The 24,204-nt window shown below is 36.5% G+C and overlaps 1 protein-coding gene and 1 pseudogene across 7 annotated transcripts in view; one reads left to right on the forward strand and one right to left on the reverse strand.

Moving 5' to 3' along the window:
• LRRC4C (leucine rich repeat containing 4C) overlaps positions 1 to 24,204 on the forward strand; it is a 1,189,416-nt gene that overhangs the window by 303,425 nt on the left and 861,787 nt on the right. The gene's annotated exons all lie outside the window — the stretch shown is intronic.
• LOC113603526 (uncharacterized) lies at positions 23,254 to 23,353 on the reverse strand (annotated as a pseudogene).

Consider the following 24,204-nt stretch of genomic DNA (forward strand, 5'->3'; position numbering starts at 1 on the left):
GGTCAAACAACCCCATATATCTTCATCGGCCTCCTTAAATGTCACTCCAGGTGAAATTAAGTTAAAAGCAATACACTTACTGTGCAATGAAGTTTCAAGATAAACACCATCCCCCCAAAATATAATCTGGGTAAAGTATATTTTTGATGAGGGAATGTCAGGTGGAGTTACTTAGCCCCATCACAACCCCTGGGTTCACAGTGAATACAAATTCTGGGACTATGACTTGCCTTTGTAAGATACATTCTACAAAGATGTTGGGAGGAATCCAGCAAAGAGTTCCCAAAAGATGTGGTTGGCAGTGATGTAGTAACCAGGTCTCCAGGGCTTGCAATGCACCACAATTAAAGCTCAGAAAGAAGACAAAACTAATCTGTACCTAAGTCGCCACATTTGAATTGGTTGTCACACTTTTTCTTTTGGTAATATTTATTTTATTTTTTTGAGCGAGAGTGAGCAGGGGACGTGTAGAGAGAGAAGGAAAAAGAGGATGCAAAGCAGGCTCTGCGCTGTCAGCACAGAGCCCGATGAGGGACTCAAGCCCAGAAATCGGGAGATCACGACCTGAGTGGAAGTCAGATGCTCAACTGACTGAGCCACCCAGGCACCCCAACCCAGCTGTCACACTTTTAATGCAGCTTCTAACACAATCAAATAAAATGACTGTTGCCACCATTTTGTGCCTTCTTCATTGTCCTCTTCCATAAACTACAGAACCACACTTCTCACCTGTTCTGACTCCAGCCTGGTGTCCTCATTCCATTCTATCAAATTATGCCTTCTTCAAACTTTTAGAAAATTCTGTATGTCCAATCTTTCATGTTCTGTGTTTTTGCTTTGTTTTATTTTGTTTTGTTTTGTTTTGTTTTTTGGACCTTTGGAATTCTCCTTCCACAGGAATAGTAGTCCCGATGAATACCTGAAAGCTTGTCATGCCTTTGTATGATCGAATACATTTAATATGATAACGGCTTGTTTCTTTTTTTGCAAATAATGTCATTTTGTTCCCTGGTGCATAGCTTTGAATGTCTGAGTGTTTGCTAGAATGTTATTAACATTGCTTCCTCCCAAAAAAGAAAAAAAAAAGTCTTCATTTTTAATTTTCTTTATATGGAGCCACATACATATAAAAAATTCCTTCATTATTTTGACAAAATGTTATTGAAACTTTAAACTTTATAATTCAATTTAATTTTAATAAACCAGGTATTTGCTGAGCACATGGTGTCACCACCAGACACTGTACAGTGTCCTAGGGAAAGAGAAATTAAGGAAAAATTGGTATTCTCAAGGAATGATAGATCGAAAAACAAATTATAATGTATTTATAGTGATAAGGACTGTAATGAAATTAATTACAAAGACCAGAGATAGTACAGAGGAAGTCATCAAAGTTGTACCTGGTGAAGGAAGATGGGCTAGGGAAACTCTGTAGGAAAGTTTGTTTTCTCTTCTATCCCTAGCATCCAGAACAGTGCCTGATATACAGTACGTACTATAGAATTATAAGTCAGTTTTGAAGTCAAGGTAAGGCTTAGTTTTATGGGAGTACTAGTTTCCTGTGGCTGCTCTCCCAAATTCCCACAAACTTAGTGGCTTAAAATAGCAGAAGTTTATTCTCTCACAGTTCTGGAGGCCTGAATTCCAAAATCAGTTTGAGCTAACAACAACATGATGATAGAGCTGCATTGCCTCCAGAGGCTTTAGGGGACAACCTGTTCCTTGCCTCTTCCATCATCTAGTGGCCACTGGCATTTCTCAGTTTGTCACAAGATTACTCTAAACTCTGCTTCCATAATCGCATTGCTTCCTCCTCTTCTATGTGGTGTCAAATCTTCCTCTATCCCTCTTTCACAAGGACTCTTGTGGTGGCATTTAGGGCCCATGCCGGTAATCCAGTATGATCTCATCTGAAGATTCCTAATCACATCTGCAAAGATGTGATACTCTCTTTCTGAATGAAGTAACATCTATAAATTCCAGGGATTAGGCTCTGATATCGTTGGGGCCACCTTTCAGCCCAGTACAATGGAAATAGAAGGAAACCTTAAAAGTACAGGCTTATAGGACTATTATGGTACTAGGCATAGTGTTAGTGAGAAAAAAGAAATACTATGCCACAGGATACCACTTCTAGTAAATTAATTTGGTGATGATGATGTGTAGTTAAACACAATGCTCTTCTTAGCCTAGAACAGTATCATATTTGCTTCCTAGAAATTCATTCTCTATTCCAAATCCTGTATAGATTCAACATCGTACTTAACATTGGAGGTTACTCATGTTTTTCCTTCAGTTAAGTGGTGATATTTCCCCGCACTTCGCCTTGAGCTTTTAATTATTCATTCATCAATTTATTCTGTACATATTTATTAAGTCAACAATGTGAGCCATGTACTATGTTCTATGGATGCAAGGATGGAATAAAAGGAGGAGTATTCAGTTCACTTAAGCGATGCCTACAGGAATGTACAATGTGCTCTGGTAGCTTCCAGTTTGGTGTATCTTAAGTGCTGTTATGGAGATGAGATGAGAGTTTCATCAGATTCTTTAAGGGTAATGGAATTTACAAGACAGCCTGGAATAGGAGAGAATCCCAGGCAGTTGGAGCAGCATGAGAAATGGGCACAGAAACTAAGAATTATGGATTTGCGAGGGTACAAGTAGCTTGATTCACCTACAGTATAAAATGGAATCGGTGGTGAAAGATTAAGGTGGAGAGGGAGGCACAAGAGAACATGAAAGACTTTATTCTTCTTGGATAGGAATGAATCTTGAATATTATGGTGTAAGACATACCGAACCTTATTACCTTATTTTCCTGGTTGGCTAGTGGTGTTGGTTTATTGATAATCAGAACTTTCCCCCTTTATCTGTAAAGGAGACCCGTAACCTTCAGATGAAGTGACCTTCCAAACACTGCCCATTCTATAGAATTGTCATCTGTCTTTGGTCACTTCTTTCTAATTTTGTACAATATTATCTGCTCATGAACCCTGATGGCTCTCTAGGCATCCTTTGGTTTGGTATTGGAATGTTTAATTAGGGAAATTTCTTGAAATATTCTCTCATATTTGAAAATATTTAGTGGCACAAATGGGTGCATTTTAGAGGGAAATTACCATGTGTACATTTTGTAGATGGCTTTTATAGCATTTTTTCTATGCTAACGAGACCTGGGTCCATAAAATTATCCTTTCTCCTTTGGTGGCTGAAGATATTACTAATGCCTCCCACTGATCCAGGATTTGAATTTCTTTCATTGCTCTGTGGGCCATCAGGCTATCAAGGACTTCAGAGAAAACAGGGATTGAAGTTTGGGTTTTATAGGCTAGAAGAAGAGTCAGCACAATGTGGCAGACTGGTGTGGGCTGTGATTTGACATAAGCCTGGGTTTAAATCTGAGTTCTAACATTTTGCTACCTCTGTGACTTTGGAGAAGTCATCTTATCTGAGTATCAGTTCCTTATCTGTAAATGAGGATAAGAATGTAGTAGGTATTGTCAACAACTCTTCACATAGGTATGGGCAGTAAACAGGGAATCCACAGGGGCTACTGACCTCAATAGTCTTTTTACTGCCTGTGGACCTGGAGAGTGAGTGATATAATGGCAATCTGAAGTCACAGAAAACTCTGTGAAAAGCGCTACCTAACTAGACCTTGTATCCAGGGATTCAGCCAGCTGTGACTCCTGCAGGAAGGAAGCCAGGGATATAAATACCCTGACATTTTTCTCCTTTCTCCTCCTGATGCTAATTTTCTCATTGGTTGAGCTCAAGTGAAAGGCATAGCACTAGGAGACTCATAGTACACACAAGTTCACAGATAAGGATAGAGAAGGATAGATAATGGGTATATCTGGGCAAATGGAACCTGTCCTCCACATAGTACTAACTACTTTCTGAGAATCTATGAGGAATAATGAGATAAACATGTAAATTATCTTGCACTGGCCTTTATATGTTAGGCATTATAAAAATAACATAGACATAGTTTCTTTCCAAAGTTTTCATTAAAAATGTTTAGCTTTTAGTGTAATTCTGTCCTTTTAAGGATTTATATTTATCTATTTACATAATTATCTATTGGAGATCTTTGTTAGAATCCCAAGTATATGACATTCTTGTTGGCATCCATGTGTAATGGTTGCTTATAGAATATGCGGTATATACCCAAAGGGACTGAATTTGAATGTGAAGTTCTATCACTTTATGTTTATGAGACCTTCACAAATTAATTACTTTTCTTAGCCAGATTTTTCAGTTGTGAGGGAAGGAGGCAGATCAGCACTTCCTTGTGTGTTTGCTGTGGGATTCCGTGAGTACATGCTTGCCCCATACCACACAAACTCTGGCCCTGTGTGTTCACTATATTGTCCATTTTCCTCCTCATGTGGATACCTTGTCCTGTCCACTTCATTGTGACTCATCATATTAGGCAAGAAGATATTTCTCTAATGCCTTCAAATGTAGCACATTCCATCTAAAAACTGAAACACCCACTGTACTTTATATAATCAGCAGTAATAAAGATTCTGCAGTCAGAATTTAGCTGATAATTTTATTGGTGAGGAACTAGACTGAGGAGAAACTAGCATGACTCTTTCTTAACAGGAGGGTCTCCTGTGGAGTTAATGAAGAGCAGAAATTTGTTAAATCAGCAGATATATATCAGACACCCAAACTACAAAGAAGTATTTTATTAGAAGGTGTGCATATGGGGGCACCTGGGTGACTCAGTCAGTTAAGTGTGTAACTTCAGCTCAGGTTATGATCTCACAGTTCATGGGTTTGAGCCCTGCATTGGGCTCTGTGCTGACAGCTCAGAGCCTGGAGCCTGCTTCAGATACTGTGTCTCCTTCTCTCTCTCTGCCCTTTTCCCACTCAAACTCTGTCTCTTTCTCTCTCTTTCTCAAAAATAAAAAATAAAAATAAATTTAAAAAGGTGTGCATATGAAGCTTACTGATGGTAGTAAAATTGATTAAGATTCATTGTGTGTCTGGTGTGGGGGGTAAGTGGGCAGGGTTCTGGAAAGGTCTCCACAAAAATATGAATGGTATTTGTGCCGCAGTGATTAGAGCAAAGGGTGCTTTTTTTTCTTTATCTGGATATATTCTTTCTCTCTCTCACCTTGCTTTATTAACAGGAGGATAAGTAATAAAATCATTTTACTCTAAATTATACTTTTACCAGAATAAAGCAAATCAGAGGACATACTCAAGAAACAATAGGGGAGATTTAGATTGCAGTTGGAGAAAATAATCTCTAGTTTTTGAAAAATAATTGAGCCCATGTTCAAAATATGGGATAATATCATTTTCTGATCAAAAAGTTATTTTGAGAACCTACTCTAAGCTTGCTCCTAGAGCTAAAGTTTGAGTAGGCATTATATCTTGTAGACAAATACTTGTATTATACTAGCAGTTTTTCCAAATAAGTGGAATGACATGAAAAAGAACATCATAATTAATTTTTCCTGAGTGTGTCAATGGAAAATGGCATTTGGGGTGGGAGGAGACTTGAAGTTCAAGCCTGATTTTGGTGGCCAGAGTAAGGGAAGAGTACTTTAGTCAGAGTGAAGGCTGCAAGCCATATCTAGATTGCCTCTGAGTGAATGATGCACTTAAGATATGTGTAGTCTGTTATGAAATGTATAACTCCTGACTTTAAGCCCTGTATAGACAAATACATTCTTTAGGGATGACTTAAATATATCCTTTTATGAAAGGAAGACAGGAAATTAACATCTGCTCTGTTGAAAAGAGGACACAGAGACATAGAAAATTATATGATTTTGTTAAAAACATTCAGTTGACCTCATCTTAGCTAAATTAAGAATCTCTAGGTGGTCAGGGTGATTTTTTAACTATGCTTAGTTTTTCCTGATTTTTCTCTTCACTTCTGATACTCCTTTATCCGCCAAGCACCCAAAGTTATAGAGTGCTAACTCCCTTCAACAAATTTCCATGCTGGAATAAGGCCAACCTAGCAAAACTCTACCCATACCCCTTTTCTGTCCATCCCACATGTCTCCAGAAAGGCCCTTTTACCCCAAAGATTCCTTGAACTGGGATCAATTTTACCTTTCCGAGGGCTATGTTGAAATGACATCAAACAATGCAAGTTTGATTCATCACTTAGGTATTTGTCCATGTATTCTTTTGGGATAAGACCAGGACCTGAGTTAGCAATGTCAGGGAGGGATGGAGATCTAGCTCATGCTGTGATGGTCTGACTTCATGGATAATAGTAAAAGGTAGCATAATTATCACTGTGTGCTAGGCACTGGGCTGACACATTTTGTATAGAATGCATCATTTAATCTTACAACAACCCTGTGAGGTAAATGTCATTATTCCCATTTTACAGATAAGAAAAGACTCTGTGAAGGTCACAAAGTAGTAAGTGATGGCATTAGAATTCAAACAGCAACTCGAGGAGCTCTTTCACAGTGTGCTACACCTGCTATTGGCCGGAGAGCTTATCCAACACTAAGTTCTCTTGTTACTTCTTGGGTAGCTTACCCATGATGAAGAAGATAATTTCTGACAACTTTGCATACAAATTTCAAAACAAAGCTTCCTAGACAGTACTGGCTTTTAAGGGCTAATTCCATTCCTCACCCACCTAAGTCCACACCTCCAAATCAACTTTGGTATGTCATTTAATTTGTATTTCTTTAATAATAAATGATCTTAAGCATCTTTCATGGGCTTATTTTCCATCTGTACATGTTTTTTGGTGAAGTCTCTCATGCTTAGAACATCCAAGTATTTGTTGTGTCTGAAGTTGTAAAAGTCTAAAGCCAATGCATTTGGAGGGTTAAACACTGAAAGATCTATAAACATCATGTATCTTTCATCTCAAGATTTTATTTCTCTGATTCTCTCCCAGACCAGGGGACAGGAGCAGCCAAACATGGAATAGATTGATATTCAAGTATAATATTGTTACATCAATTTTACCAGCCAAACACTGGCCCTGATACATAGAGCTAAACAGTCCTTGCTTTTTATTTAGCTAAATGCATTCATAACCCTTTTGAAGGTATTTTTCTGAGTGAGAGCTCCTGTGAAGGATCTAAATGCTAAGGAATTCATCATTACCATCTAACTAATGATGACATCATTTAGGGAATTACAGTAAACCCCAGAGGGTTTATCTTGGTTAAAAAAAAAAAAAAGAAAATACATAATCAGAAGATGACAAACACTGGAAAGATAATGGCACACTAATTTCTGCAAAACGCAAATTTATTCCCCTTAGGACAATTCCTAAGTAATTGTTTTAAAAGTTGAAATCACCCACGATCTGTGACACAGAATAAAATAAGGGCCTGCATGGGACCACACAATCTTCAATTTGATGAATCCATTTTCAATCATGATCTCATGGAAATTTTAGAGTTAATGAATTTGTCTTATGGAATTTCCCTTCCACAGATGAAAAGATTGTCCCCAGGGATCAACTTGCTATATGGCCTTGGGCTAGTCATGTAATAGATTGCCATGTAATGCCTGGCTATCGTTTTTGTTTGATTTTTTCCTCCTAAAGACAGGACTCTTTCAAGTGCATTACTTGAGGGAAAGAAAGAAAAAAAAAGAAGTCTTTTTACAAGACTGGTTCATCCACTATGGAAGGATGAATTTTTGAAGGCAGTAGGTGTATTCCAGGATTTAGCACATAGCTTGTTTCAGATCAGGTACTGTTAAATATTTAAGTGAATAAGCTGAGGAAATCCAATGGTCAGGTTTCTTAATCATATCCTTCCTTTGCTCATGTAAACAATGCAAAGAATCAGAGTAGTGGAATTACTGGGTTCATTGCTTTTCTCTTTAGCAGCAGACACCCTGTTAAAAAGGAATTCTAGATTCAGTAAAGGAAATGTTCACCGATGTTTAGAGCAAAATGTTGCCTGCAGTTAGAAGGGAATGAGTCTGTGTCATCCATAAGCAGTCTGGTCAATTAAGCACCTGACTCCGGGGTGGACTGATGGAGCTCTTAACCTTGAGACTTGATAAGGAAATATTATGTTTGGTGGTTAAGTTAATAAAGAAGAAAGTTAAATGACCCAGGCTAAGGCCAACAATGAACATATTTTTCATTCATTCATTTAATGAATATTTAATATGAGACCACAATTTGATGGATGCTGGGGATATATAAAAATATAGAACATCTTGTCTCAAAAAGATCGTATCCTATTAAGCAGGAAAGAATCATAAGTTATTAATTATAATAAGTTATAATTTTGTAGCACTGTTTTTTCTAAAGTCTTGTGATATACAGAGGAGGAAGCATTTTGTTGTTTTCTTGTATGTGAAGGATATAGATTTAAAGAATACTCTCAAAAGATGTGTTATTTGACTGTGGTCTTCAAGGATGACCACAATTTAAAAACAATTCTTTTATAATGTTTATTTATTTTTGAGAGAGACAGAGACAGAGCATGAGTGGGGGAGGGGCAGAGAGAGAAAGGGAGGCTCCAGGTTCTGAGCTGTCAGTGCAGAGCCTGACATGGGAGTGGAACTCACGTACCGTGAGATCATGACTTGAGCCAAAGTCGGACGCTTAATTGACTGAGCCACCCAGGTGCCCCAGGATGACCAGAATTTTTGCCAGTAAAAGAAAGAGAAGACTTCGTTCAGGATTAAACTTTCTGATGTTTTTCATTCACTTAAGTTTTCTAAATGTTGTAATTTTTAGTGAAACAGAGATGACATATTGAAACATTCAGTTAACACCAACTCTGTGCCAAAGACTGTGCTAGGTAAAGGGCTTGCAGTGATCAAAGTACTGTCCCTGTGTGTATAGACACATGTACAGTCCAGAAACAGAAGAGGTGACGGACAAGAAGAATTACTATAGAAGCGGGTCAACAATTTTGTGTGTGTGTGTGTATGTAAAGGGTTCAATAGTAAGTATTTTAGGGTTTGGAGCTATAACAGTTTTAGGAGGAACGATTTAATTCTGTCATTGTAGCATGAAAGAATTTGTAGATAATACATAATAATGGATGACTGTTTTCCAATAAAACATTATTTACAAAAATGAGCAGCAGGCAAGATTTGGACCATAGACTGTAGCTTGACAGTCCTTGAAATAGAATGTAGTAATTTCATGATAGAGGCAAGAAGGGAGGAAAATTTGATTACTAATTATGAGTATTAAAAAAACCTAAGTACCCAGTAGATAAGAACTCATCAGCTTTGTCACCCTAAATAAAGAGGTAACCTGAGGCAAGCTCAAATAATTAGAAATTGAATTTAGTTGGGAATACCAGAGGAATTGCAAATCGGGAAATATATGGTGTATAGTAAGGTTCAGGCAAATCCTTTGAGGATTTAGGTGGGCGGGCTGTATGTATGGGTAAGGCTGCAGAAGAGAGAGGTCCATCCAGAGTCCAAGCAATTAGTTCATTGGCCTGAGGATGGGGAAAGCTTCTTGGTAGATGTTCATTGGTAAGGAAATAAGCCTCTCTTGTATAAGTCAAACATTTAATGGAAATGCATCTCTCAGTTTTTAAGTTATCTTTTTCTGAGGCACATGCAGGAGATTTTCCATTTCATAACCTCTGGTTCCATTTTAGATTGAAATCCTTTCACACTTTCACTAATAAAGAAATTCAAATGTAAACATCCTTGTGATGTTAGTTTTTGCTCTTCAGATGAGTAAAAGGTTCAAAAGTGTGTCAATGACAGAAATTGGCAAAAGTGTCTAAATGTGTGTGCAGTTCGTTGTGAGAACCATGTGGCAAAAGGTAAATAAAACTTTTATCATGTGTAGAGCACTTGCTATGACTGTACACTTTGCTCAATACGTTTTTATCCCTTTAGGTCTTATAATCATTATGTGGGCGATGTTATTACCACTATTGCATCAAAGAGGAAATTGAAATTCCAACTTGCTAATAAGTTGCTCGCTTAGTAAGCATCAGAGACAGGATTTGAACCTAGGCAATCTGCCTCTAGTCTTAGCCTTCAACACATTGTAACATACTAGCCCCATGCTAGCAAAATTTAATGTGTGCACTCTTTATATTTCAGTGACTATACCGCCAGAAGTTTATCCAGAGAAAATATGACAAGTGCACATGATTTAAGTGCAAAGAATTAGAAACTCTAAACTTCCAGAAGTGAAGAATTGGGTAACCAAAATTCTTTGGTTTCATTTTGTTTCATTCATATGATTAATAAAGTTTTGAAACGGGTGAGATAGAGCTATGGCTATAGACATGAGAAGAGGACTATGTTATAGTTTGAATAACAAAGCAGGGTATCTATTAATTTGTGTTACATGACCCTATATATCTATATCCATTTATGTAACATATTTATATTATCTATCTATCTATCTTTATTAATGTATGGATACACTGGAAAGACTTAAGAGATCTGCAACAAATTCATGACACTGCTTATACAGTGGTTGTGGGGTACATATGTGACTCTATACATGTCTGGATATTTATTTAAGCAGACATGCCTGAATGATTTTTTTTTGTTACTAGTTAAGGATAGTTCTGTTTTGGGGGGAAATTAGGAATAAGCTCTTTGTTTCCTTTTTGTGTTATTTCTTTGGACTCTGAACTGGTGTCTGGAGTTTTGTCCTCTGTTGAATCACATTTCAATGCCCATTTGCTGCTTTGGGGCTACCTTGGAAAGCAATCACTGTGTACCTTTTGCTTACAGCCATTCTATTCCCAGCTGAAAGAGAAAGCAGAGCAGTCTGAACATTACACTCCATCTTGAGCAGCTCTGGTTTATGGTTTCATTCACTTTTGTTCAACATCATTTCCATCTTCCCTTATGCCTCAGTGGGATATAGGTGAGGCGATAAAGTTGAAATGTCCCTGGGTGTCCTCTGGTTTGGAAATAGTGATGATCGCAAGTGACATTGAGCAAGTGGCATCCTTTTAGATTTCTTATGCTTGCAAATTCTAGAAAGTATGCTTATTGAACTCAAAAAATGTTTCAAACAAGTTAATAATTCATTTGGCAATGCTAGGAGTGATGTCTGCAAGCTAACCTTAACCAGGGTATGCTAGAATAACCTGAAAAGGGCACATTACATATGAGGTACAAAGACTAGTCTTGCCTCTCAACTAGTGTTTCTTAACCTTGTCACATTTGTAACAACTAGAAAAATTTTAACACATTTGAATGGTTCCATACCCATAGAGTTGGATTTCATTAATCTGGTGAAGGATGCAGATTAATGATGTTATGGCTTAAACATTTCCCAGGTAATCATAGTGTGTAGTTGGGGATTACCTTTAGGTAATTTTATTTTGGGGATTACCTTTAGGGTGCTATATTTTAGAGAACAGATCTCCTAACTTCCTGATGGGTTTATATCTCATCTTCAGCACTGGAAACATCCCTGGAGGTGCCTCTGTTTGTAGTGTTTTCAATCTATTCACTTTTGTTTGAATTCAATAAAACATTGAATGCTAACATTGAAGGTTAGCAGCCCTTCTTTTTAATTTTTGTTTAGTTACGTATTTATCAGAGCATGCTTTATTCCCAAAAGAAGTTAAGGTCACATACGTACTTATATTATAGCAGAGTTGGTGGCATTCCTGATCCCTTAATTGAAGTTGTTACTTATTAGTTCTGAAAAATCTATTATTTAAAAGGGATGCCTCCCTATTGCTCAGATATGACATGCATTCTATTTTTTTTTTGAATTTTGCATCTATTTTTATCACCTTTGTCAGTTCAGACTCAGAGTCATTTAAACCTGTTATTATTTCACATCGGCTTCAGAGATATTATAGTATTGTCAATGACACAACAACCTTTCTTCTTTATCTAAGACTTTTTCCTCTGTCTCCCCTCTTCCTGCAACCAAAATAAAAAGTCTAAGGTAGGAATAAGAAAAGAATAGGTCTTAAATTTTTTGAAACACAAAAATATAAATTATCCTTATAAAAAAGATCTATTTTATTATTCTACCAATAATAAGAACATATTTCATGGCTTCTGAAATAAATGACACAAACTCTGCTTTTCTGTACTGTAAATGGGGAAATGCTTGTTTTTGTGAAACTATATTTGTATAAGACATTACCATAGTAGCTTAGCACTTTGACAAGCACATGATTTTAACACAAAATAGCTGCAGCTCTCCAAGTTCAATTTTAATGTCTTTTACATCAAAACATAGCACTTTGATTGATTTTCATTTGTGAGCCATTTTTTTTTTGTTATCAGAGGTAATCCAGAGTTTATCAGGAATACCCACGCAATCTTTCTGCAGTTAATCTTTATGAGTATGCACAGAGCTCAACAGCATATTGGAATCTCATTCCAAAGAATAGAAGGTCTCTGTCTCATTCTAACAAAGATGCAGTCAGCAAGTTCGTAAGAACATCTCTAGGAACCACTAAACTGTTGGTGCCTAAAGAGTAGCTCCCAGACCAACAGCATCAACATCAACTAGAAACTCATTAGAAATGCAAATTCTTGAGCAACATCCTAAACCTACTAAATTGAAAACTCAGAGAGTGGGTACCAGTACCTTAGCTTTTAACCCTCTGAGTGATTCTACTATATTGCTTTTCTCTAGACTACAAGCTCCCTGAAGACAGGAGTCATGCCTGCCCCATCTCTCCTGTATCCTCAGTGTCTAGCAGAAAGAGGGAATTGATGAGTAAATGGAATAACCTATATGCCATCACAGTAGTTGCAAAACTAACAGCAGGAAAATGCTTTCTGATACCTGTAAGATTTAAGATGGCAAGAAATAAGGAATGAGCTAATTTGGGGCTTTCCATGAATGTTAGTTCTACAGGTAAACCAAAGAATGATGTAAGGTCTATTATTTGTTATCAAATGCTTTTATCTTTTGTAAATCTTGCCTTAAGTGGTATTATTTTAAGGAATGATTCGTATTGATATTAATAAATAGACTAATCATTAACAACTAATATTTGACTTGATATTGGACTTAAACCATGGCCAATGAGTTAACTCATTTTCCAATAACATATTTGATTATGCAGAGATGAATTGAAATTATTGTCATTCAGCTGAATGATATAACCAATTGAGGATGTAGGTTATACTTTTCAAACTTTTTTTTTGCTTTTTAAATAATTGGATCCTTTTCCTTAAGTTAAATTTTGCCCAGAAGCTTTATATATTAAATAGTTAAAACAGTGGCTCTGCTCAGAGCACGGTGAGGATATTGCTAGGACTCTCTAGTTGGCTTTATTGGAGACTTTGTGTGGTCTTGGCTTGGAGTCTGGGGTCATTAAAGATGAAAGAAACATACTTTAAAATACCTTATAGTACAAAAACACTTTCTGACCTGTGCAGTTTCAGTTGGCATTTATACAATGCTTTATACGTTGCAAAGCATTTTTGCTTTGAAATCACTTTTAACTGTTGCTGATAACCAATGGTTCATGTCAATTGTGACCCTACTAGGCCTACTTTTAGAAATATGGATATCATAGATAGTATTCCTGATAACTTTCAGAGCCTTAATGTAGAAATACGTTGTTGGGGTTTTTCCCTCAATTTTTCTATCCCCCAACAACTAATGGAAGAACATATTGCCTGGACATTTTCCTACCTACTTAATTCCTTAGTAGTTTCTTTTGTGTCAAATAAAATGCAAACCCTCAGGTAAGGAAATACTTTAGGGAGAGGAAGGGCATACTAGAGGGAAAGTGCTCAGACAATGAGCTCTGCAAGCATCTCAAAGTTAAGCAGAAAGATGCTTTTCTTTTACAGGAAGGAGTGAACAAGGCTATAAAGAACTAGGTGGGGGATATGTGATGAATGAGGTGAACAGTTGAAGGTAGCCTGCTCAGACAGGAAATCACGGAATAGTTTATCCTGAAGTGGGCCTATTCTTGGGAGTGGTTGTTAAAGAAAATTGTGTGCTGACTCAGTCTGAAGGTGGACCAACGTTCAGGGAACTCAGGAAAGGAGAAAATCTTAAGCAAAGTTTGGTTAACAAACATTTTGTTCCAATTGATCAGTATTGACAAAACTGTTCAGCTAATCATTTATGAGGCAAAAAAAAAGTAAGTTGGAGAATCTGTGTCTGACTTTGTCATAGGTAAACATTAGGGCATCCTTGAAATCTTATCTACAACTTGTGGAGAAGGGTACTTCTGTATAGTAAGGTGTTTCCAAGAACACAAAAAGGATAGAAGATGAGATTTCTTAACCATCACTGTTTTCCAGGATCACAGGGCTTGGGTAAAATTTAACATTGCTATCTGTTATATACATCATCTTCATTACTCCTAATTAAGTGAACGTAGTCGGTTTTTTGTTTTGTTTTGTTTTTGCCATTTTATAGATAAAGAGGCTGAAGATTAAACAATATGCTTGATATCACAATGCAAACATTTACATCCAGAATCTGAATGTTCTTATCTGAAATTGGAGCTCGTTTCACTCAACTATAATATTATGGAAAACATTGAGATAAGTGAGATGGCCAAAGGGTCATCTCAAAAATCTGGAGCTTGGAACTGCCTAAATCAGAAAACACTTCTCTAGAACAAGGTCACTTGAACTATGCTTCCCTTAGTCCCACTGCCCCAGCCAGCCCCAGCAAACACAGTCATCAATATAGCCAGAGGGGAGGCTGCTGACACTATCCCCACCTGCTCTAAGCAAAGCTACTTTGCTTTAACTGTTTGGATATTCCAAGTGTCTGTCTAAAACTTCAATTAAAGAAAGGGATCCAACTACTCAAAACCTTTTTGTAAACTATTAACTTAAGGCTTCACTCTGACCCAAAACATTTCTTGGACTAACTTGAGGATTCTGCTGGCTAGGGTTCCAAATTCTAGAGGTTTAATGGACTTTTTGGTGCTTGGATAACCTATTGATCAAAACTCAATTTCCTAGGTCTACTTTCATTTATTCCTAAAGTTAAACTTTCTTACTTGCCTATATTTCTTCAATCCCCTCATTATCATTGCCATACATGTATCTCCATCTTTCCATTCTTCTCCTGGCCATTATACTGTATAGATACCTCCCACCTGAGTCAGAAGGTTCTAGAATACTGTGTCCCAGAGAACAAATGCTGCCATGTCATTACAGATATGAGCAAGTATATTATGTAAATAAAGGCAAAGCTTCATTGACAAAATTTATATTGCATGAAAGTACGTTACTATGAATTAGTTCTACCTCTGTAACCATTGTTCTCACTGGTTGTTATTCTTAAAGATAGAGTTGATTCCATCTATTAAATCTTGTTTATGTAATTATTTTTTGCTTAGTTTCAGAAATAGGTTTTATGCGCTCAACCAAATACAAAAGTAGCGTATTATATATGACTTTGGACCAAGTCTGCCTTTTCAGAAGATAAATGCAGCTGTTGCATACTCTTTCTTAAAACAAAATAAGCGAACCAGTCCCAAATAGCTTCTTAACATAATCAGATGTAGAAGGATTCATTTACATCTAACTTGGCTTTTAGAAGGAAGCAAAGTGTTCTCAAGATTTAGAAGCTTTCTCTAAAAATGTTCTTTGTTTTGTTTTAAAAGGAAGTTTAATTACAAAGAAAAGCTCTAGTCCTCCCTTGGGGAATAGTATTTTTATAATGATAATAGTCTTTTCTTGTAGTAATTCTTTTATGGATAAAGAATGCTTGTATTTGAAGCCCATTGGAACTTATTGAAATGCATATGTCCCCAGTGGGTTTTCAGAATATCTATTTAGGGAGGAAGATTGATACAATCATGAGAACTGACATCTGGTACAATTGGATATTTATGGTTTAGGCTTCACAGAGGTCTTTTTAAAATGACTTCTAGAGATTGCTGTATACATATTTTGTTTACAGGAATATCAGAAATCTCAGATATCATTTGCATGTCCTATTTAACCAGATTTCTTTGTTTTTTCAATTTTTCTTGAAAGTTTGTTTATTTTGAGAGACAGAGACAGAGAGAAAGAGAAACAGCGCACACAGGAGCTGAGGGGCAGAGAGACACATGAGAGAATCTTAAGCAGCCTCCACACCCAGCACAGAGACCTACTTGGGGTTCAGATTCACAAATCATGAGATCATGCCAGAACTGAAATCAAGAGTTGGATGCTTAACCAACTGAGCCACCCAGGTGCCCTAGATCTCTTTTTCAATATTCAAATCAGATGATGTAGAGCTCCCCACTGCTTTATGATGTAAGTCCACCATGCTTTCCAAGTGTCCTTACACAAGGAATATTAATGGGGTCACTGAATCTGTCCTGGAACCTTAGGCAGGATGCCAGAAGACTACACTGATTCTCACCTGCAGTAATTGCACTGCTGACCCCTCACCATCTGTTTCTGCCTGTGGTGTCCCACCACGGTCAGTGCCTGCATCCACCTACAAACAGAACCATTGGTAGGTACCTAGTTTATTTATCTTGTTTCTTCCACATGGTTTCAAGAGTCACCTTTTATCTGAACAGCTCTGATGATATATTTTGTTTGTAGTTAATTTAAATCTCAAAATGCCCACCCAGTAGCACCCTCTCTTCCGTGTCATTAACAATGGGAAATACACTCTTTTCAGCTATTCTAGGACTCAAGTGAAGTCATTGTCTCCTTAGAGTTGTGGGTGGAGATGAACAGAAAATGACTTAAAAGTGTGTGAGTGATCAGGGAGAAACAGTTTTTGTGCCATGGATGTTGTTAAAAATGATGGCCATATAATACAGAATATGATTATTTCCTTAAAATGTGTAATATTGTGTGTGATACTAGTTTTAAGTATATGGTCATTCCCCTCATCCATCCTGGGTATGCATGGTTTTTGGAAGAAGGAATTCAATTTGTGCTGGTCCCTTTAAAGAGCTCCTTAAGACTGCCAATTAAATGGGGCATTTGGGTGGCTCAGTTGGTTAAGCCTCCGACTTCGGCTCAGGTCATGATCTCATAGTTTTTGAGTTTGACCCCTATGTTGGGCTCTGTGCTGACTGCTCAGAGCCTGAAGCCTGGTCGGTTTCTGTGTCTCTTTCTCTCTCTGCCCCTCCCACACTTGTGCTTTGTCTCTCAAAAATAAATAAATGTAAAAAAAAATTATAAAGACTGTCAATTAAAACCAGATTTTTTTTAGTTTTTAATTTTTTTTTATAATTATTTATTTTTGAGAGAGAGAGAGAGAGAGAGAGAGAGCATGAGATCATGACCTGAGCTGAAGTCAGAGGCTTAACTGACTGAGCCACCCAGGCGACCCAAAACCAGATGTTTTATTCCTATTATGACACAAAATGAATCCAGCCAGTGGTGCACTCAAAAGTAGAGCACTGGCTTGTGGCAGAGCATGCTAGTGTTGAAGCAACAATAATTCCTGATAGACAATGCATAATGCAAATTGCTATATCTAGGAACTAAGCTGAATCAATAGTTGCATTGTGGGGAAGAGAGAAATATGCAAAATCAGGAACCAGAAAGGCAACCTGGGTCCAAAAAGAAATGGGATGATGTGACAAGAATTTAATCCAAAACCAGAAGCCAGGATAGAAAAGGGCTCCCTGTCCAAGTAAGTTGTTCTTCAAATAAGTACGTTTTCATTTCAAACTTTAAATTAGAGTAACAGTTGTCAGAAAGACAACATTAAAACACAGGGATGAAAAATGTCATACTTAACATCTTTCAAATGTGCCCTGTTGCCTTGGAATACAGTCAGGATACCTAAGATGTCATTTAACATACTTTTTAGAACTTGTATATTCCCTACTCTTCTAACTGCATGTGTGACATTCCCCACCCCTTTTAGTTGTCTGTACAATCTAGATGGAGTTGCTATCCTGAAATGTAACATGAATTTTACTTCTGGTCCTTTGCACATAGTGTGCGTGTGCGTGTGTGTGCGTGTATGTGTGTGTGTGTATCTTTTTCCTTTTTCCCTTTTCCTTTTCCTCTTCCTCTTTTTTAAAATTATTTTTGTCAGCCTGGACCACTCTAGAACACCCCTACGTAGAGTCCCCAACCTAGAAATGTATTTCCAGTGCTTGGAGAGAGGCCAAGAAATCATAAATCATCTTATTTCTTTATCTGTTTACTCTGGATGGTTTCACTCATTAAATTGTAACTCCATAAAAGCAAAGGAAGAGTCTGTGTTGTTCTTTATTGTATATCTACTTCCTAGAATACTATCTGGTACATCAGCAGGCACACTACAAGTATTTGTTGAATAAGTGAATACATGGGTGAATGGTATATTAATGGATGAATAAATGGATTGGTGGATGAATGGATGGGGTATGCAACAAATGGTTATTTTTTTACATGTTAGATGAAAGCTTAAAATTGAATCTGCTGCAAAGGGCATGCACTCATTGAATCAAATCTAATACTTCTGATTATATGGTTGATATTGTAGCCAGAATGTTTCTTGACTTTTTTATATAAAAATGATTCTATCTCTGGAGCTTAAAGAGGCACTAAGTGTTTCTGAGTAATTAGAAGTCTATTGGTATCACTCTCTAAACATTCGTAGAGCAGTAGAAGGAAGACCTATATGCTAGTAATTTTATTGAGTATCTATTATGTGTCAGGAACTGCTTACAGAGTTTAATAAATAATCTTCTTGTTATCATGAAGCATATATTATTAGTATTATTACTTTAATTCTATATATAACACTTATGTATGTGTTATCTGTGTGCATCAAAATATAGTGCCACTGGGATTGAAGTTATCTCCCAGAAAGTACAAATGATGTTAAAATATTTCAAGTGTTTGACTTGTATTTTCAGACTCATTAAAGGGGGGAATAGTTAATTGACAACTCTACTTGTTAATATTAATTTCTTTTTTCTTTATTCCATATACCTTGCATACACCCAAATGTCTCATTCTTTCTCTTCTCTTTATCTTGTGGCTAAATTTCATGTTCTTTCTCTATCATTTCTATTTCTTAGTGCTTTGCCCTTCCCCCTTTCTGTGATCACAAAGGCCCAAAAGAAACTGCCAGTCCAAACAGAAAAGGGACATAGGCAAGAGTTTGCAAAATTAGACATTTTTAGCAGGTTGAAAGAAAGTAAAAGCTATTTTCTTTTCTGTCACACAGAGATAAAGAAGTTAGAATTCTTACAGTCACTTGTACATGTTAATGAGCCGCAGAGTATGATTGGAATCAGTAGTACATTTGTGTATGTGTGCATATGCATGCACATGCATGATGGAAAATGTTTTCCATATATCTCAGTGAGTCATTGATTTATTGATTTTCATGGTGAGACAATTTTATCTCCACCACACTAACTTTTGAATGAAAAGACATGTGTTACTGAATGGAATGGACTGACGTGTTCATGGCAGTTTGTTGATTTTGTTGTTATTGTTTGGCTGGAGGATCTTTCTTTTTTACCCAACTGTTAGGGGTTGCATTTTAGTCGCTCCAAAAGAGAAGTTGAAGTACTAACACCCACTTCCTCAGAATGTGACCTTTATTGGGAGGACTATTGCAGATGTTATTAGTTGAGATGAGATCATACTGGATTAGGAAGGTGCTTCATCCATTGACTGGTGATCTTGTAAGAAGAGGTAAGGAAAGATCCTCTCCTCGGAGCATCAGAACATAGCCCTTTCAACACCTCGACTTTGAACTTCCAGCCTCCAGAATTATGAGATTAAAAAGTTTATGTTGTTTTAAAATAGTCAATTTATGGTACTTTGTTACAGTAGCTCTAGGGAACTAATATACTAGTTTTTAAGATGAATAACTTTGGGACATTATTGACAGTCCAAGGAGGAGATCTGAGGATGAGTACTAGGATGAACCCATTCAAGAGGACTGTAAATACTTCTCAAAAGATCAGAAATTTTAGCTCTGTTGAAGTTGGTCCTTCGTTGGTTTTCTGTCTGTTTAGCTGTTCTCTAAGCTTTTTGGAAACCGCTGCTCTGCAATGGTTGGCTGTCAACCTTGGAAGGGTAGTGTTGCAACAGATGAGGGAGCCCAAAGGGGAAGATACATTAGTCAAGGGTCATGGAGATGGCCTTAATCTTTCACAATTTTTGTCCCAGGTCACATTTAAGAGATAAAAAGCCGTGGTCTTTTGCTTTTAAGTGTGTTTAGTTTTCTTTCTTATCTCCCAGAGACTTTGTGAGATTAAGTAGCAGATACCTAAAAATTATTTTAGGCCCTCACCTACCTAAAGGAAAAAGATAGTATTGTTATCTTCTGAAGGAGGTACATTAAAAATTGTGATCTTAATCACATATGTACTTTTTCTCTTGTCAATCTAATCTTTGGATTAGAACTTGAAAGTCAGGCATCTTTTACTTTGAAAATAAATCATTGGCATTCTCATATGTATTTCAGGAACTAACAATAGTGCTGTTATTTGCACTCTGCTTCTACCCACTCTCCTTTTTGTATTTGCTTATAGCTATTAATAGAATAATTGCTTAATAAAAGGAGATAAATTCAAGTTATGAAAATTGAGCAGCTTTCTTTAAAAATATCAAGACACATGTGAACATAAAATTAAAACATACTCTTGGTATAAAATTTGAATAAAATAAACAGGGAAGGAAACAAACCACCCACAGTTGCTCTACATGTTTGTCTTTTAATTTCCACTATTTTCCCACTAAAGTTTAATAGCTATGCTTAAACTGTAGTTTCAATTGTGTGTCTTGCTTTTTTTTTCACTTGTCATTATAAAACATTTTTTCCCTTATACAAAAGACTCCTTGTAAGCAGCATCTTAAATGACTGCATAATATCCCTTCATTAGAGTATATCAGTTTATTTGCTGTTTCAGCAAATTCCTTTTAATAGTAACTTAAAAATTAAAAACAACAACAACCTTAGAAATTACCTATTTCAAATATATTAAACTGCAAGGTAAGATATACGATGAATGAACACCTGTGTTTAAAATTTGTCTACTTCTTGGGAATATTTTGTATAAGTCTTCCCATTATCCCTTGTTTCTCCAAGGCTCAGTACTCACAGAGAGCTGGCCTGGAGATATGATAATGATATTATCATTTTGCCTTCTTCATGCCAGATTTTGTGGAGCATACCAAGGTAATTCAGTTACAACACCTGCATTCCAAGAACTTAATAGCAAAATATGCAGAACAATAACTATAATTCAAAGGAGGAAAGATTATCCTAAAATTCACATGGACAAATGTTGCTGTAGTTCAAATAGGGGAAATATTTCAGGTAAAAGCATCCAAGAACTGAACATGGAGAAGGTAGAATTTCAGTTGGAACTTATGGTTAGTATGCTTAAAAGACTTGTAAATTTGAGTGGGCTGGTGGAGAGAAGGCTGTAGGAAGCAAAGGTCAGACTGTTATTTTTAATGGAGAATAAGAAGTGTAGCATATCTCCTTTAACCAGCCTCAAGTAGCTGAATTACCAATGTCTGCCCTCATTTCTGTAAGGTATTATTCTGATGCTCATGGCATATTGAACTCTTGGGCTGCTGAGCAAGTCTGCAAGATATTTGTGCATTTTTGCTTCTGCAAATTGTGTGCTTAACAGGAGTCATTTGCTTTTGTTCCTAAAACTCCTCATGGCAATGGTTCTTGTTATTGTAAATATATAGTAATTTAAGAGTGTGTCAGCCAAAGAAATAGAACAAAAAGAAAGGTGGTTACTTTTTTTTTCTGTGAATGTTAATAAGTCAATGCATTGAATCACTTAAAATGACAACAGAACTTGTGGTTGGAGAAGTCAAATATAAAAGTTTGGAGGAAATTTTTAAACTGTAAAAGGGTTGTGCATTCAAACTGCTACATAGGTATCTCTAAGAACTTACTCCATCCTAAGTAAAATAAAACTAGAAAAATGTGTGATTTATATAGTTTATGAATGCATAGTAAGAGAGGGAGGGACAGAGGGAGGAGGAGAAAAAGAAAGAAAAAGAGAGCAAAGAAGGAAGGAAGGAAGGAAGGAAGGAAGGGGAAGAAACAGCCTAGGCTTTACATGAAATTACTGACAAATGAATGTATATTTATGCATTTTTTCTTGGATCAAAATGTTTTAAAATTGTGTATTTTAATTAGCCTGCTTTTTAAGTAATTGCCCAATCAAAGATGAAAAGTAAATACATACTGAGTAAAAAAAAAAAAAAATGATTGGATCATGTAAAGATATGAATTACAGACTAAGAAACTTGAACTTTATTTTGGGGGTACTTGGAAGGTATTTACTGATTGGGGACCAAGTAGTGGCATGACAAAGGAATATCATTCTGCATGAAGAATCATCTGGCAATCTTGTTCTAGATGAATTGGAAGTGTCAGAGATTAGAGGTGGGGAGAATAGTGAAGAGTTTGATAAAATTGGGCAAGTAAGTCTTAACTATGACCTGGATTACTGGTAGTCAGAATGAGGACAAGAACGGATGGGTTCAGGTAGAACACAGGACTTAGATGTAGTGCGAATGAAATGATACCAAAGTGTTAGGTTTGAAAAACCGGATGGATGAAAGTAACAAAGAAGGAGAAGAACTAGTATCGAGGCAATAAAAGTTGAGTTTCATTTGGATCTGTTCAGTGATTAGCTTGAGTTACACACCCCCTTCGCTCCCTCCAATCAAGAATGTCTTATCTCCTATTCATGGATAGAAGACAACTGGAGATAGAATCCAGAGCTTGGTAATTAGGACTCATTTACAGAAAGGTGATAGTTGAAGCTATAAGATTAAGATGACAAACAATGTGAGCCTGGTGAGCCTGTTCTCACAGATAAACACAGTTAAGTAGGAAAAATTAATTAAATATTACATATAGAGGGAAAGATCTATGATATATGACAACTAAGATATTATTGGTGACTTTAGAGAATTGGTTTAATGTAATGGTGGGAGTCTTCAAGGAGCTAAGGAAAGAGTCTATGGGAGGGTCATTAATGGGGTCAGTGAATGGGCCTTAATAAATTTGCAATGAAAATTAAGAATAAAATAAAACTAGTAATTTGAGAAATGGAATTTTTTTAAGAGTTGGAGAGGTCTTAGGAAACGATCACAGTGAGAAAGATAAGCCCGCAATTGAATAACCTATCTAAATTTTGACTTGAGAAATGTATTTCATTAGTCAGTTACAATAAAACACATTTATGCACTAACTCTAAGATTGACATAGACTTGTTTAATGTCATGTGAATAGAGGTAGTCCATTGGAACAGCATCTTTTGTAAAATAATGTGGAGAGATTGAGCGAAGCTCATGTATAAATATCTGGATATGACTATTCAGTACACAAGTATAATATGGAAAGAAAAATAGGATAAAGAGCATGTACTCCACCAGATTTGGGGAAGCAATATGACTTATAGTACTGCTTTGCGCCCTGGTGCAGGGACCATGCTAGTCTTCTGTAACGTTCCAATCTTAGTATATGTGCAACTGAAGCAAGCACTAGCTCATTGTTTTGCAAATTGTTGAACATGTACTATATGGTTGGTACTTAAATAAATTTAATTTTAAATAATGCTTAAATAATAGCAGGCACATTATTACAAAGAAATCCAATTTTCCATTCTATATCATTTCATCTAAATATGTCAAGGAGAAAGTCCCCATTTGATGTTAATAGATCTTCCCCTTGCTAACTTCTTTTGATCTTAAAAGAGAATGGGCCACCATCTCAGAGCATTCATGAGTCCATGATATGTAGCAAACATTTAATAATTTGCTTTAATTAAATTAATTTTATAATTGTCTTTCATGTATAGCAAATTATATTAGCTGTCCAATTATTATAATATATCAACTCTTATTTAAAATAAAACATGTGAGGGGCACCTGGGTGGCTCAATCGATTGAGTGTCTGACTTTGGCTCAGGTCATGATCTCACAGTTCGTGACTTCAAGCCCTGTGTCAGGCTCTGTGCTGACAGTTTGGAGCCTGGAACCTGCTTCGGATTCTGTCTCCCTCTCTCTCTGCTCCTCCCCCGCTCACTTGCTGTCTCTATCTCAAAAATAAAAAAAAATGTTAAAGAAAACTAAAGAAAAAATAAAACATGTGAGGTTATTAAATATAAACTCAGTAAATTATAGTACAGATTATGGGGTTAGAGCCTCACAGTAGCAAAAATGCCACCAAAAGACAGGTGCCAGGGAAACATTGGCTTAGAAAAAAGTTCTACTCAGAGAATTAGAAAGCATTTGGTCTGCCACTGGTTAGTTTGTCAAATTTTGAGAAAGTTATAATCATTTAGAGCTTCAGTGTCTTTATTTGGTAATAATAAATACTCATTACGGATGTGA

This window comes from Acinonyx jubatus, chromosome D1 (genome assembly GCF_027475565.1).
Source record: "Acinonyx jubatus isolate Ajub_Pintada_27869175 chromosome D1, VMU_Ajub_asm_v1.0, whole genome shotgun sequence".
Classification (NCBI taxonomy): Eukaryota; Metazoa; Chordata; class Mammalia; order Carnivora; family Felidae; genus Acinonyx; species Acinonyx jubatus.